This window comes from Rana temporaria, chromosome 12 (assembly GCF_905171775.1).
Source record: "Rana temporaria chromosome 12, aRanTem1.1, whole genome shotgun sequence".
In the NCBI taxonomy this organism is placed as follows: domain Eukaryota; kingdom Metazoa; phylum Chordata; class Amphibia; order Anura; family Ranidae; genus Rana; species Rana temporaria.
In genome coordinates this window covers 37,832,968-37,847,056 of record NC_053500.1, presented here as the reverse complement: position 1 = coordinate 37,847,056, position 14,089 = coordinate 37,832,968, and positions in this window count along the sequence as shown.

Genomic DNA, 14,089 nt, shown 5'->3' with positions numbered 1-14,089 from the left:
TGGCAGCTGGAAGAGATGGCATACATCAGGGGTTGCCAAACTTTCTGAAACAAAGGGCAAGTTTACTGTCCTTCAGACTTCAGGGGGGCTGCACTGGTCATCGGGAATAGAAAACCATGCCCCATCTTTGGTATTAGGAGGAATAGTGTCCCATTGTTGGTGTCGGTGGGAGACATTGCACCCCATTTTTGGTGTCAGAGGGCAGAATAGTGTCTCATATCAGTGGGATGAAGTGTGCCCCAAGGGCCGGACAACGGCAGGCAAAGGGCCACATCTGGCCCCCGGGCTACAGTTTGGAGACCCCTGGCATACATCATACCTCCCAACTGTTCCTGATTTCGAGGGACTGTCCCTGATTAGGAGAAATGTCCCGCTGTCCCTCTTTCCTCCTCCTTTATCCCTCAGTTTGGTCTGATCTATATAGATGTATATAACATTGCACTATTTATTATCTATAGTGCTAAAACCTTTCATCTGATTTCTAAATTGCTGCTTTTGTAAATTCCAAAAGCCAATATAAAGGAATAGTAGTGGTAAAAACAACACTTGTGGGTTTAATCAATCTTATTTTTTTGTACAATTCTCCTTTAAGGGGGCGTGGCAAGGGGTGTGTCCTATGCCTGCATACTTTTGGTGATAGGTGTCCCTCATCTCAGAAAGTTGGGAGGTATACAACATACATGCTAGGGCCACAGCAAAATTTATACCACAAATTGCATTCAGTGAGCAATACCACCGCCAAACCCAATCCTCTCTGGTGAATGGAGCCACGCTGCAATCACCATGCAACCTTTGTAATGCATGCAGTGTTGGCACAGTGCCGTGGGCTTTAAAGGGAACAGGCGGTGAAGAGGCAACATATTGCCTCCCTTCTACCTATCACCTGCCTACTAAAAAAGCAATCCAAGTGTAAACAATAAGACCCCTTTCCCACTGAGGGCATATTGCAGGCGCTATAGCGTTAAAAATAGCGCATGCAATCTGCCCTTAACCACTTAAGACCCGGACCAAAATGCAGCTAAAGGACCAGGCCCCTTTTTGCAAATCGGGACTGCGTCGCTTTAACTGACAATTGCGCGGTCGTGCGACGTGGCTCCCAAACAAAATTGGGGTCCTTTTTTTCCCACAAATAAAGCTTTCTTTTGGTGGTATTTTATCACCTCTGCGGTTTTTATTTTTTGCGCTATAAACAAAAATAGAGCGACAATTTTGAAAACATTTTAATATTTTTTACTTTTTGCTATAATAAATATCCCCCTAAAATATATATAAAAAAAAAATTTCCTCAGTTTAGGCCGATACGTATTCTTCTACCTATTTTTGGTAAAAAAAAATCGCAATAAGCGTTTATCGGTTGGTTTGCGCAAAATTTATAGCGTTTACAAAATAGGGGATAGTTTTATTGCATTTTTATCAATTATTTTTTTTTTACTACTAATGGCGGCGATTAACGTTTTTTTTCGTGACTGCGACATTATGGCGGACACTTTGGACAATTTTGACACATTTTTGGGACCATTGTCATTTTCACAGCAAAAAATGCATTTAAAATGTATTGTTTACTGTGGAAATGACAGTTGCAGTTTGGGAGTTAACCACAGGGGGCGCTGAAGGGGTTATGTGTCACCTATTGTGTGTTTACAACTGTAGGGGGGTGTGGCTGTAGGTGTGACATCATCGATTGTGGATCCCTATAAAAGAGATCACACGATCGATGACACCGCCACAGTGAAGAACGGGGAAGGCGTATTTACACACAGCTCTCCCCGTTCTTCAGCTCCGGGGACCGATCGCGAACCGATCGCGGGACTCCAGCTGCGATCGGGTCCCACGGTCCCGGAGCTTCGGACCGGGTCGCGGGAGAGCGCCCGAGAACCACGGCTGGGCTTAAAGATCAACGTACATATACGTTGATGTGCCCAGCCCAGTGGGTAAAGTGCTGCTCTATTGTCTCCAGTGTGAAAGCCCGAGAGTTTTCACACTGGAGCGTTGCGCTAGCAGGACGATTAAAAAAGTCCTGCTAGCCGCATCTTTGGAGCGGTGAAGGAGCGGCGTGTATACCGCTTCTCCACCGCTGTTGCCCATTGAAATCAATGGGACAGCGCAGCTATATCGCCCGTAATGTGCTGCATTAGCAGCGCATTGCGGGCGGTTTTAACCCTTTCTTGGCTGCTAGCAGGGGTTAAATGTGCCCCGCTAGTGGCCGAAATGTCCGCATGGCAGCATTTTACCGCCGACGCTATGGGCGGCTCAGTGTGAAAGGGGTCTTAAGGTGAGGGGACGCACTGGACACCTTTGCTGCCATAGTTCTATCTGCTGGGTGTTCAGTGCGCCCCTGTGCCTTTAACCACTTCAGCTCCGGAAGGATTTACCCCCTTCCTGACCGTATCTTTGGTATACGGCACTGCGTCACTTTAACTGACTCCAAATAAAATTTACGTCCGTCCTTTTATTTCCACAGATAGAGCTATCTTTTGGTGGTATTTGATCACCTATGTTATTTTTTGTGCTATAAACAAAAAAAGACCGACTATTTTGAAAAATAAAAATACATTTTTTTTACTTTTTTCTATATTATCCCCCAAATTTATTTATAGTTTTTTTTAATTTCTTCATCAGTTTAGGCCGATATGTATTCTTCTACATATTTTAGGTAAAAAAAAAATTGTAATAAGCGTATTTTGATTGGTTTGCGCAAAAGTTATAGCGTCTACAAAATAAAAAAAAAAGATTTATGGCATGCTTTTTTTTTTTTTACTAGTAATGGCGGTCTTTTTGACCCCAGATCTCTCAATAAAGAGGACCTGTCATGCTTGTTTCTATTACAATTGATGTTTACATTCTTTGTGATTAAATTTGTTTTTTAAATTAAGTGTAAAAATCTAAAAGAAAAAGTCAAATAAATGAGATTTTTTTTTTTTAAGTGCCCCGTCCCTCCGTGCAGAAGAGAATGCATACATAAGTCGCACCCGCATATGTAAACCGTGTTCAAACCACACATGTGAGGTATCACCGCGATCATTAGAGCGAGAGTAATACTTCTAGCACAAGATCTTCTCTGTAACTCAAAACAGGTGACCTGTAAAACATGTAAAACATCGCCCATGGAGATATTTAAGTTCTGTAGTTAGTCGACCTTCCATTAATGTGCACAATTTTAACGCATAACATGTTGGGTATCTATTTTCTCGACAAAACATCATCTTTCACATTCTCCAAATAAAGTGTGCCAACTTTAGTGTTTTTTTTTTATTCCATTATTCATTAAAGTGTATTTTTTAGGGCTGTTACTGATTACAATTTTTGTGTTCGATTAATCGATTTTTTTTAATCGATTAATTGATTAATTATAACGCACATACATTTTTCGGATCCCCTCCATATAGACCGGTAGTCCCCACTGTAATATCCACAGACATCTCCCCCACTGTAATATCCACAGACATCTCCCCCACTCTAATATCTACAGACATCTCCCCCACTGTAATATCCGCAGACATCTCCCCCACTGTAATATCCACAGACATCTCCTCCACTGTAATATCCACAGACATCTTCCCCACTGTAATATCCACAGACATCTCCCCCACTGTAATATCCACAGACATCTCCCCCACTGTAATATCCACAGACATCTCCCCCACTGTAATATCCACAGACATCTCCCCCACTGTAATATCCACAGACATCTCCCCCACTGTAATATCCACAGACATCCCCCCCACTGTAATATGGTTCACATCTCCCCCACTGTAATATCCACAGACATCTCCCCCACTGTAATATCCACAGACATCTCCCCACTGTAATATGGTTCACATCTCCCCCACTGTATAGGAAAATTAGTGCTTGCTTAGTCTTACCGGAGAACCCGGCCAAAGATGAGCAGTTGAGGCCGGGTGATAAAGTCAGTGCGCCGCTCTAGGCTCACCTAGGCCGCTGCTGGGTGGACCAAGATGGCCGCCGCTCCGGGAGCTAGGCCGAAACCACAGCCTTTCCTATGGGCAAGGCAGCAGCGGAGCTCCGTGGATCACGTGGTGTGCCAATCCACATATGGTGACCCGTTCGGATTGCGGATCATTTACGATCCGTTGCACCACTAGTACCGATCAAAAGAATTTTGATTGATCAAAAAAATTAAAGATTAATCGAGGAATTAATCTTTAATTTCCACAGCCCAGTTCTAGTTTTACGGCGGCAGGTCGGCTCCCCTGCGCGAGAGCCCGTAGCTCTACGTCGGCTCCCGAAGCAGCCACTAGGGGCGCGTCCCTGACTCCCGTGCGCGTGCTTGGCAGGCGGGATCGCCGCCGGGCACCCGCGATTGCTCGTTTCAGAGCGAGGACCGGGAGCTGTGTGTGTAAACACACAGCTCCCGATCCTATCAGGGGAGAAATGCCTGACCGTCAATGTATGAACAGCGATCAGTCATTTCTCCTAGTGAGGCCACCCCCCCTACAGTTAGAACACACCCAGGGAACATACTTATCGCCTTCCCCGCCCCCTAGTGTTAACCCCTTCCCTGCCGGTTTCATTTTTATAGTAATCAATGCATTTTCATAGCACTGATCGCTATAAAAATGCCAATGGTCCCAAAAATGTGTCAAAACTGTCCGAAGTGTCCGCCATAATGTCATAGTACCGAAAAAAAATCACTGATCGCCGCCATTACTAGTAAAAAAAAATATTAATGAAAATGCCATAAAACTACCCCCTATTTTGTAAACGCTATAACTTTTGCGCAAACCAATCAATAAATGCTTATTGCGATTTTTCTTTTATGAAGAATATGTAGAAGAATACGTATCGGCCTAAACTGAGGAAAAAAAACTTTTTTTATATATTTTTGGGGGATATTAATTATGGTAAAAAGTAAAAAATATGAATTTTTTCTAAATTGTCGCTCTATTTTTGTTTATAGCGCAAAAACTAAAAACCGCAGAGGCGATCAAATACCACCAAAAGAAAGCTCTATTTGTGGGAAAAAAAGGACGCCAATTTTGTTTGGGGAGCCACGTCGCACGACAATTGTCAGTTAAAGCGACGCAGTGCCAAATTGCAAAAAGTGCTCTGGTCTTTGACCAGCACTATGGTCCGAGGGTTAAGTGGTTAATAAAAAAATAAACATACACATATATATATACCGTATTTATCGGCGTATACCGCGCATTTTTTTGCCCTGAAATTCAGGGCAAAATTGTGGGTGCGCGATATACGCCGATACCCCTTTCCCGCGCCGAGTTTGAACTCCTGCGCCGGCATATACCGAGCGCAGTACACTCGTGTATAGTCGGGCAGGCTCGGCTCCTCTCGCAATCACGTCCTGGATGTACAGGACGCACAGGACGTGACTGCGAGAGGAGTCGAGCCTGCCCGACTATACACGAGTGTACTGCGCTCGGTATATGCCGGCGCAGTAGTTCAAACTCAGCGCGGGAAGCGGGGATCGAGCGGGGAGGACACCGCAGAAGGACGCCGGACCCGACGAGAATGCGGGTCCACTTACAGGAATGCGGGTCCACTTTAGGGGTGCGCGCTATACGCCGGAGCGCGCAATACCCCGATAAATACGGTATATTAGAAGGCCATTATGGTGGCCTGAATTTATGGGAGGAGCCCGGTGGGTTTTTAACCACTTGCTGCCCGCCCACCGTCAAATGACGGCTGGGTGGTGTGGTTCTCGGTCTGGGTGGACGTCATACATGTGCCAAACATTACCAGCTTTAAAGTTCAATATACCAGTTACAAAATGATTGAAATAGCAAAAAAACTTTTTTCAACCTCAAATTTATTACTGTTCTTGTGATTTTGTACTTTTTCCTAAACATGAAAAAAATAAGTTTGGAAGCTTGGACTCATCTGCTTAACCACTTAAGACCCGGACCATTATGCAGGTTAAGGACCTTGCCCCTTTTTGCGATTCGGTACTGCGTCGATTTAACTGACAACGTACTACGTATTCTTCTACCTATTTATGGTAAAAAAAATTGCAATAAGCGTTTATCGATTGGTTTGCGCAAAATTTATAGCGTTTACAAAATAGGGGATAGTTGTATTGCATTTTTATTAATATTTTTTTTTTACTACTAATGGCGGCGATCAGCGGTTTTTTTCGTGACTGCGACATTATGGCGGACACATCGGACAATTTTGACACATTTTTGGGACCATTGTCATTTTCACAGCAAAAAGTGCTATAAAATGCACTGATTTACTGTGAAAATGACAATTGCAGTTTAGGAGTTAACCACTAGGGGGCACTGTAGGTTTGACCTCATATGTGTTTCTAACTGTAGGGGGGCGGGGCTGGACGTGTGATGTCAGTGATTGTCTTTCCCTATATCAGGGAACAGATGATCACTGCCACTGCCACAATGAAGAACGGGGAAGGTGTGTTTACACACACCTCTCCCCGTTCTTCAGCTCCGGTGACCGATCGTGGAACTCCGGCAGTCACGGAGCTTCTGACCCCACGGCTGGGCCTTAAAGAGACACGTACAGGTACATGATTGTGCCCAGCCATGCCATTCTGCCGACGTATATCGTCGGTAGGGGGTCCTTAAGTGGTTAATATTTCAAAAGCTGGTGGTCCTGCCCCCCATTTGGTGGGATTCTGGTCAAGGGTGTTTGGTCTTCTGTCCACTCTCTTCCACATATCCCCCTGCAGAGATGCCAAATGGGCCTTACTTCACTGCCCGATCCCGGGCCTCTTTTCTTATCAAGTAGTACTAAGGGGGCACTCTGGAGGGGGGCACTCTGGAGGGGGATGTAAGGGGACACTCTGAAGGGGGATGTAAGGGGGCACTCTGAAGTGGATTGTAAGGGGGCACTCTGGAGGAGGATGTAAGGAGACATTAAGGGGGCCAAAAAATGGCAAAAAAAATGTCAAGAAACATATTTGATGTCCCTGAATGGCAGTTTGGAAATGTGGTCACCCTAATGCCAGGGAGCTGGGTGGATCCTTGCAAGGTGACAATGTCTCTTAAAGGTTCAGGTTAGGGTTAAGCCTAGAACACATGGGCCAAATGTCAGGCAACATTGGCTATTTCAATAAAAACTGTCTGGCATTCGACCCGTGTGTATGGCAGCCGGTCCAACAGAGTTAAAGTGACACTAAACTCTGGTTTTAAAATATATATATAACCAAAAGTATTGGGACGCCTGCCTTTACACACACATGAACTTTAATGGCATCCCAGTCGCAGGCCTCGTACACACGACCAGTTTCCTCGGCAGAATTTAGCTTCCGACCGAGTTTCTGGCTGAATTCTGCCGAGAAACCCGGCCGTGTGTACACTTTCGGCCGAGGAAGCCGACGAGGACCTCGGCGAGGAAATAGAGAACATGTTCTCTATTTCCTCGTTGTTCTATGGGAGCTCTCGTTCCGCCGAGCTCCTCGGCGGCTTCAGGGCTGAACTGGCTGAGGAACTCGATGTGTTTGGCACGTCGAGTTCCTCGGCCGTGTGTACGAGGCCTTAGTCTGTAGGGTTGAGTTGGCCCACCCTTTGCAGCTGTAACAGCTTCAACTCTTCTGGGAAGGCTGTCCTCAAGGTTTAGGAGTGTGTCTATGGGAATGTTTGACTATTCTTCCAGAAGCGCATTTGTGAGGTCAGGCACTAATGTGGAAGAGAAGGCCTGTCTCGCAGTCTCCACTCTAATTCATCGCAAAGGTATTCTATTGGGTTGAGGCAGGGTTTGACAAATTTGCTTGGAATCTAGGAGCCGGCTAAAAAAGTTAGGAGCCCAGTCCCACCGAGCTTGCGCGCAGAAGTGAACGCATACGTGAGTAGCGCCGGCATATGAAAGCGGTGTTCAAACCACACATATGAGGTGTCGCCGCGATTGTTTTTTTTAACGTCGCCTATGGAGAATTTAAAGGGTAAAAGTTTGTCGCCATTTCACGAGCGGGCGCAATTTTGAAGCGTGACATGTTGGGTATCAATTTATTCGGCATAACATTATCTTTCACAATATAAAAAAAACTGGGCTAACTTTACTGTTGTCTTATTTTTTTATAAAAAAAAAGTGTATTTTTTCCCAAAAAAGTGCGCTTGTAAGACCGCTGTGCAAATACGGTGTGACAGAAAGTATTGCAACAACTGCCATTTTATTCTCTATGGTGTTGGAATAAAAAATATATATAATGTTTGGGGGTTCTAATCAGAGGGAAGGAGATGGCAGTGAAAACACTGGGGAAGCTCCATTAGAATTGCTGGTTTACATGTCATGCCAACGGCCACCACAAGATGGCAGATCAAAGAAGGAAGCTTAGGCCTTCAGAAGGCTGCAAAGCCGCGGCCTCAATTACCGGCCGGTGCGGCTGCCGCGATCGTGAGGTTGTGGCGCATGGAGACACAGGATGAGGCACAGAGACACAGGTAATTTGCGGGCCTAAGCTTCCTTCCCCGGGTGCCAGGTCACTAATTGTAGTCGCAATTGCTACCAGGCGCCCGGATTTTGTCGAACCCTGGGTTGAGGTTAGGACTCTGTGCAGGCCAGTCAAGTTCCTCCACCCCAAACTCACTCATCCATGTCTTTATGCACTGGTCCAAATCTTTTGGTGGAAGGGGGATTATGGTGTGGGGTTGTTTTTCAGGGGTTGGGCTTGGCTCCTTAGTTCCAGTAAAGGGAACTCTTAAGGCGTCAGCATACCAGGACATTTTGGACAACTTCATGCTCCCAACTTTGTGGGAACAGTTTGGGGATGGCCCTTTCCTGTTCCAACATGACTGCGCACCAGTTCACAAACAAGCTCCATAAAGACATGGATGAGCGAGTTTGGGGTGGAGGAACTTGACTGGCCTGCACAGAGTCCTAACCTCAACCCGACAGAACACTTTTGGGATGACTTAAAGTAGAGACTGCGAGCCAGACCTTCTCATCCATAGTGCCTGGCCTAACAAATGCGCTTCTGGAAGAATGGTCAAACATTCCCATAGACACACTCCTAAACCTTGTGGACAGCTTTCCTAGAATAGTTGAGGCTGGTATAGCTGCAAAGGGTGGACCAACGCAATATTGAACCCTACGAACTAAGACTGGGATGCAATTAAAGTTTATGGGCCGGATTCACAAAGAGTTACGCCGGCGTATCACTAGATACGCCGACGTAACTCGGAATCTAAGCCCGTCGTAAGTTTAAGTGTATGCTCAAACTGAGATACACTTAAACCTAGCTAAGATACGACTGTCTGCGCCGTCGTATCTTTGGGTGTAATTTTTTAGCTGGCCGCTAGGTGGCGCTTCCGTTGATTTCGGCGTAGAATATGTAAATGACTAGATACGCCGATTCACAAACGTACGCTTGCCCGTCGCAGTAAAGATACGCCGTTTCCGTAAGAGATACGCCGCGTAAAGATAAACCTGCCCCCTAGGTGGAGTAGCCAATGTTAAGTATGGCCGTCGTTCCCGCGTCGAAATCTGAAAATGTTACGTCGTTTGCGTAAGTCGTCCGTGAATGGGGCAGGACCTAATTTACATTCACGTCGAAACCAATGACGTCCTTGCGGCGTAATTTGGAGCAATGCACACTGGGATATGTACACGGACGGCGCATGCGCCGTTCGTAAAAAACATCAATCACGTCGGGTCACCAAACATTTACATAAAACACGCCCCCTCATCCTCATTTGAATTAGGCGTGCTTACGCCGGCCCCATTTACGCTACGCCGCTGTAACTTAGGAGGCAAGTGCTTTGTGAATACAGCACTTGCCTCTCTGACTTACGGCGGCGTAGCGTAAATACGATACGCTACACCGTCGTAAAAATGCGCGGAGCTACGTGAATCCGGGCCTATGTGCGTATAAAGGCAGGCGTCCCAATAATTTTGGGTAATATATTCTATTCAAGTATGTATTCTTAACTCAAAAAAGTACCTTCTGTTGCTTTCAGCCTCCTCCAAATCTCCAAATGATGTGATCTGACTTCTGTTAGAGTGTGCTATGTTTATTCCCCATGGTCCCACTGTATGTGGGAACATAGCCACCTTCTTTTGCTCACCCCCGAGATGGACTATGGGATGTGTAGCGTGCATAGGCAGAACAGTCAGTCACTGCTGTCCATTCTGCTCCTCCAGAGCTCACTGGGACACCAGGCTGAGGAGGAGGTGGGTGCAGATGCCTCCTGCTTACAGCTGTGGGATAAAAGGTAGAGCCAGATGTCAATGTGGATCTTTAAAATATTGTCGGGATCCTTCCTGAGGCCTTGCACAACTCTGGCCCATCAACTCATGGTGAACAATTGCCCGCTATTAACTGACTCTGGATTGCAAGAGACTAAAAGTAAATATATTCCTGTGACCCTAAAGAGAAGTACAGACAAAAAAGCTTTGGCCATACTTCTATTTAAAATATTTTTTAAATATATGTTTAATTTTTATGTTGTACTTTTCATATGAATTATTTTTATATTTAAACTTGAAATCCTGGCAAACAGTGAAAAACACAGTTACAGTCTCTCACAAAAGTGAGTCCACAGAGGTAGACTGTTATATATGCACTCTTTTTGTATCTGTATGTACTTATTAATTGTAATATATTTTTGTATGTATTGAAGTTTAGATTTGCGCTATACTGATATAATAGTTTGGTTGCGCTGCACACTTTTTTTTTTTGGTTTTAATACTTTTGATGTGGGAACACATGACAGTGCAGGGATTTCTTGATATCATTTTTTTTTTGGTTAGTCGCAGATGTTTCTTGATTTTTGTTTTTTTCTAAAGCCCTCTTCTCCTATCAGTATGTTCAATTCTAGTATGTACTTTGAGCACTCCCAAATGGCGTGTCTTGTTGCCCTTCCATCGCCCACATTGAAATCTACCATACTTTTTGCACTATAAACAAAAATAGAGCGACAATTTAGAAAAAAATATATATATTTTTTTTACTTTTTGCTATAATAAATATCCCCAAAAAAACATAAAAAAAAAAAAAACATTTTTTATACAGTTTAGGCCAATACATATTCTTCTACATATTTTTGGTAAAAAAGAAAATCGCAATAAGCGTATATTGATTGGTTTGCGCAAAAGTTAGCATCTACAAAATAGGGGATAGATTTAAGGCATTTTTTTTATCATTTTTTTTTTTTACTAGTAATGGTGGCGATCTGCAATTTTCATCATGACTGCAACATTATGGTGGACACTTTTGCCGCTATTTTGGGACCATTGTCATTTATACAGCGATTAGTGCTATAAACATGCACTGATTACTGTGTAAATGACACTGGCAGGGAAGGGGTTAACCACTAGGGGGCGATGAAGGGGTTAAGTGTGTCCTAGGGAGGGATTCTAACTGTGTGGGGGCTGGGCTATGAGTGACACGACAGTGATCACTGCTCCCGATGACTTTTTTTCCCATAAATAGAGCTTTCTTTTGGTGGTATTTGATCACTTCTGCGTTTTTTTGCACTATAAACAAAAATAGAGCGACAATTATGAAAAAAAAATCAATTTTTTACTTTTTGCTATAATAAATATCCCCAAAAAATCAATAAAAAAAAAATTTATACAGTTTAGGCCAATACATATTCTTCTACATATTTTTGGTAAAAAGAAATCGCAATAAGCGTATATTGATTGGTTTGCGCAAAAGTTATAGCGTCTACAAAATAGGGGTAGTTTTATGGCATTTTTATTATACATTTTTTTTCTACTTGTCATGGCGGCGATCTGCAATTTTTATCGTGACTGCAACATTATGGCAGACACATTTGGAGCTATTTTGGGACCATTCACATTTATACAGCGATCAGTGCTATAAATATGCACTGGTTACTGTATAAATGTGACTGGCAGTGAAGGGGTTAACCACTAGGGGGCTAGGAAGGGGTTAAGCGTGTCCTAGGGAGTGATTCTAACTGTTAGGGGGTGTGGCTACGAGTTACACGTCATTGATCGCTGCTTCCAATGAGAGGGAGCAAACGATCAGTGACAGTGTCACTAGGCAGAACGGGGAGATGCTTGTTTACACTTGCCCCTCCCCGTTCTGCAGCTCTGTGACCCGATCGCGGGACACCAGCAGACATCGAGTCTGCGGATCCCGCGGGCACGGTCATGGAGCTCGCAGCAGGGGCACGCGCGTGCCCGCATGGCGGGAATTTCAAAGTGCTGTAAATATACGTTACTTTTCCCAGCCGTGCCATTCTGCCAAAGTCTATGTACAGGAGCCGGTCGTTAAGGACGGACACTTTCACCCCCTTCCTGCCCAGGCTATTTTTAGGCTTTTAGCACTGTCACACTTTGAATGGAACACTGTAACCAACTACATTTTTTATATATTTTTTTAAAACTGAACTTTTTTTTTTGGTGGTATTTAATCACCACTAGGTTTTTAATTTTTTGGTATATAAAAAAAATATACAAGATTTTGAAAAAAACAAGTTTTTCTTCGTTTCTGTTTTAAAATTTTGAAAATAAATGTTATTTTTCCATACATTTTTTTTTTATTTATTTTTTTAACAAGAAATTTTCTCCATACTTTTAGGCCAACATTTATTCTGCTAGATTTCTTTGGTAAAAAATAATCCTGTTCAAAAGGTAATATTTCCAAAATATATAGGTTTCTGTTGAAAGGGGAAGAGTCAGAGGGCCAGATTCACGTAGACTATCGGTGGCGTAACGTATCGTAGATACGTTACACCGCCGCAAGTTTTCATCGCAAGTGCCTGATTCACAAAGCACTTGCAATGAAAACCTACGCTGGCGGCCTCCGGCATAAGCCCGCGTAATTCAAATGGGCGTGTGCCATTTAAATTAGGCGCGCTCCCGCGCCAGACCTACTGCGCATGCTCCGTTTCGAAATTCCCGCTGTGCTTTGCGCGAAGTGACGTAATTTTTTTGAACGGCGACGACGTGCGAAGCGTACTTTCATATTCCCAGACGTTTTACGCAAGACAACAAAAATTGAAAATTTCGACGCGGGAACGACGGCCATACTTTAAACAGCACATACGTGTGCTGTCTAAAGTTAGGGCAGGTCAAACGACGCCTAAAATTGCGACGGGAAACTATACTAGCGACGACGTACCGAACGCGAAAATCCGTCGTGGATCGCCGTAACTCCTAATTTGCATACCCAACGCTGGAATACGACGTGAACTCCCCCCAGCGGCGGCCGCGGTACTGCATCCTAAGATCCGACAGTGTAAAACAATTACACCTGTCGGATCTTAGGGCTATCTATGCGTAACTGATTCTATGAATCAGTCGCATAGATACTCTGAGAGATGCGACGGAGTATCTGAGATACTCCGTCGTATCTCGGCTGTGAATCTGGGCCAGTATGTATAAGTAAATAAGTAAAATTATATAGCGTAATAACCAGGCTCAACCTTACCAACCAAATTGCAAGCCGAATTTAACTGTCTAACTTAGTATGTTAAAAGCAGAAGATTGGTTGCACACATTTGCAAATATATGGATAAGCCACAGGCCACTTACAAGGCTCTCTGCATTCCTGTAGTCCTAACTAAACTTTTCTAGTTTCCTCAATGAGGCTGGGTTCACACTACTACACTACTTTCATCCTACTTTGCTCTGCTACATTGGTCCTACATCCATCCTACTTTCATGAACAGGATACTACTTTGGTCCGACTTCAATGATATTCAATGGGCCTGAAGTAGGATCAATGTAGGACCAAAAGTAGTACAGGGAGCATTTTCAAAGTCGGACCGACTTGTGTAGGACGCTACAAGACGCTCTCATAGGGAAACATTGAACACAGAGCAAAGTAGGATCAAAGTAGTGTAGTAGTGTGAACCCAGCCTATGGCATACAAGTGCTAATGAGTAGATGGAGAGCAGGTGACTAGGGGTTTGTGTTTCACCTGCCAGCCTCCATCTAAAATAGGTATGGCAATAAAAAGCACTGGAAAAAACGCATAAGTGTAAATGTATAAGCATCAAAATCGCATCTCCATCCCAATTGGTAGTTATGGAAATGGGTTTGGGACTTTGAATGAGGCATGTGAATAACACATGCCTCAATCCCTAAAAGTTGAAAGAAAGAAAGGGTTGGGACTTTACATGAGATGTAAGCAGAATGCAGTTCCTCTTTAATGCCTAAGCACAATTTTTCAACTTTGACA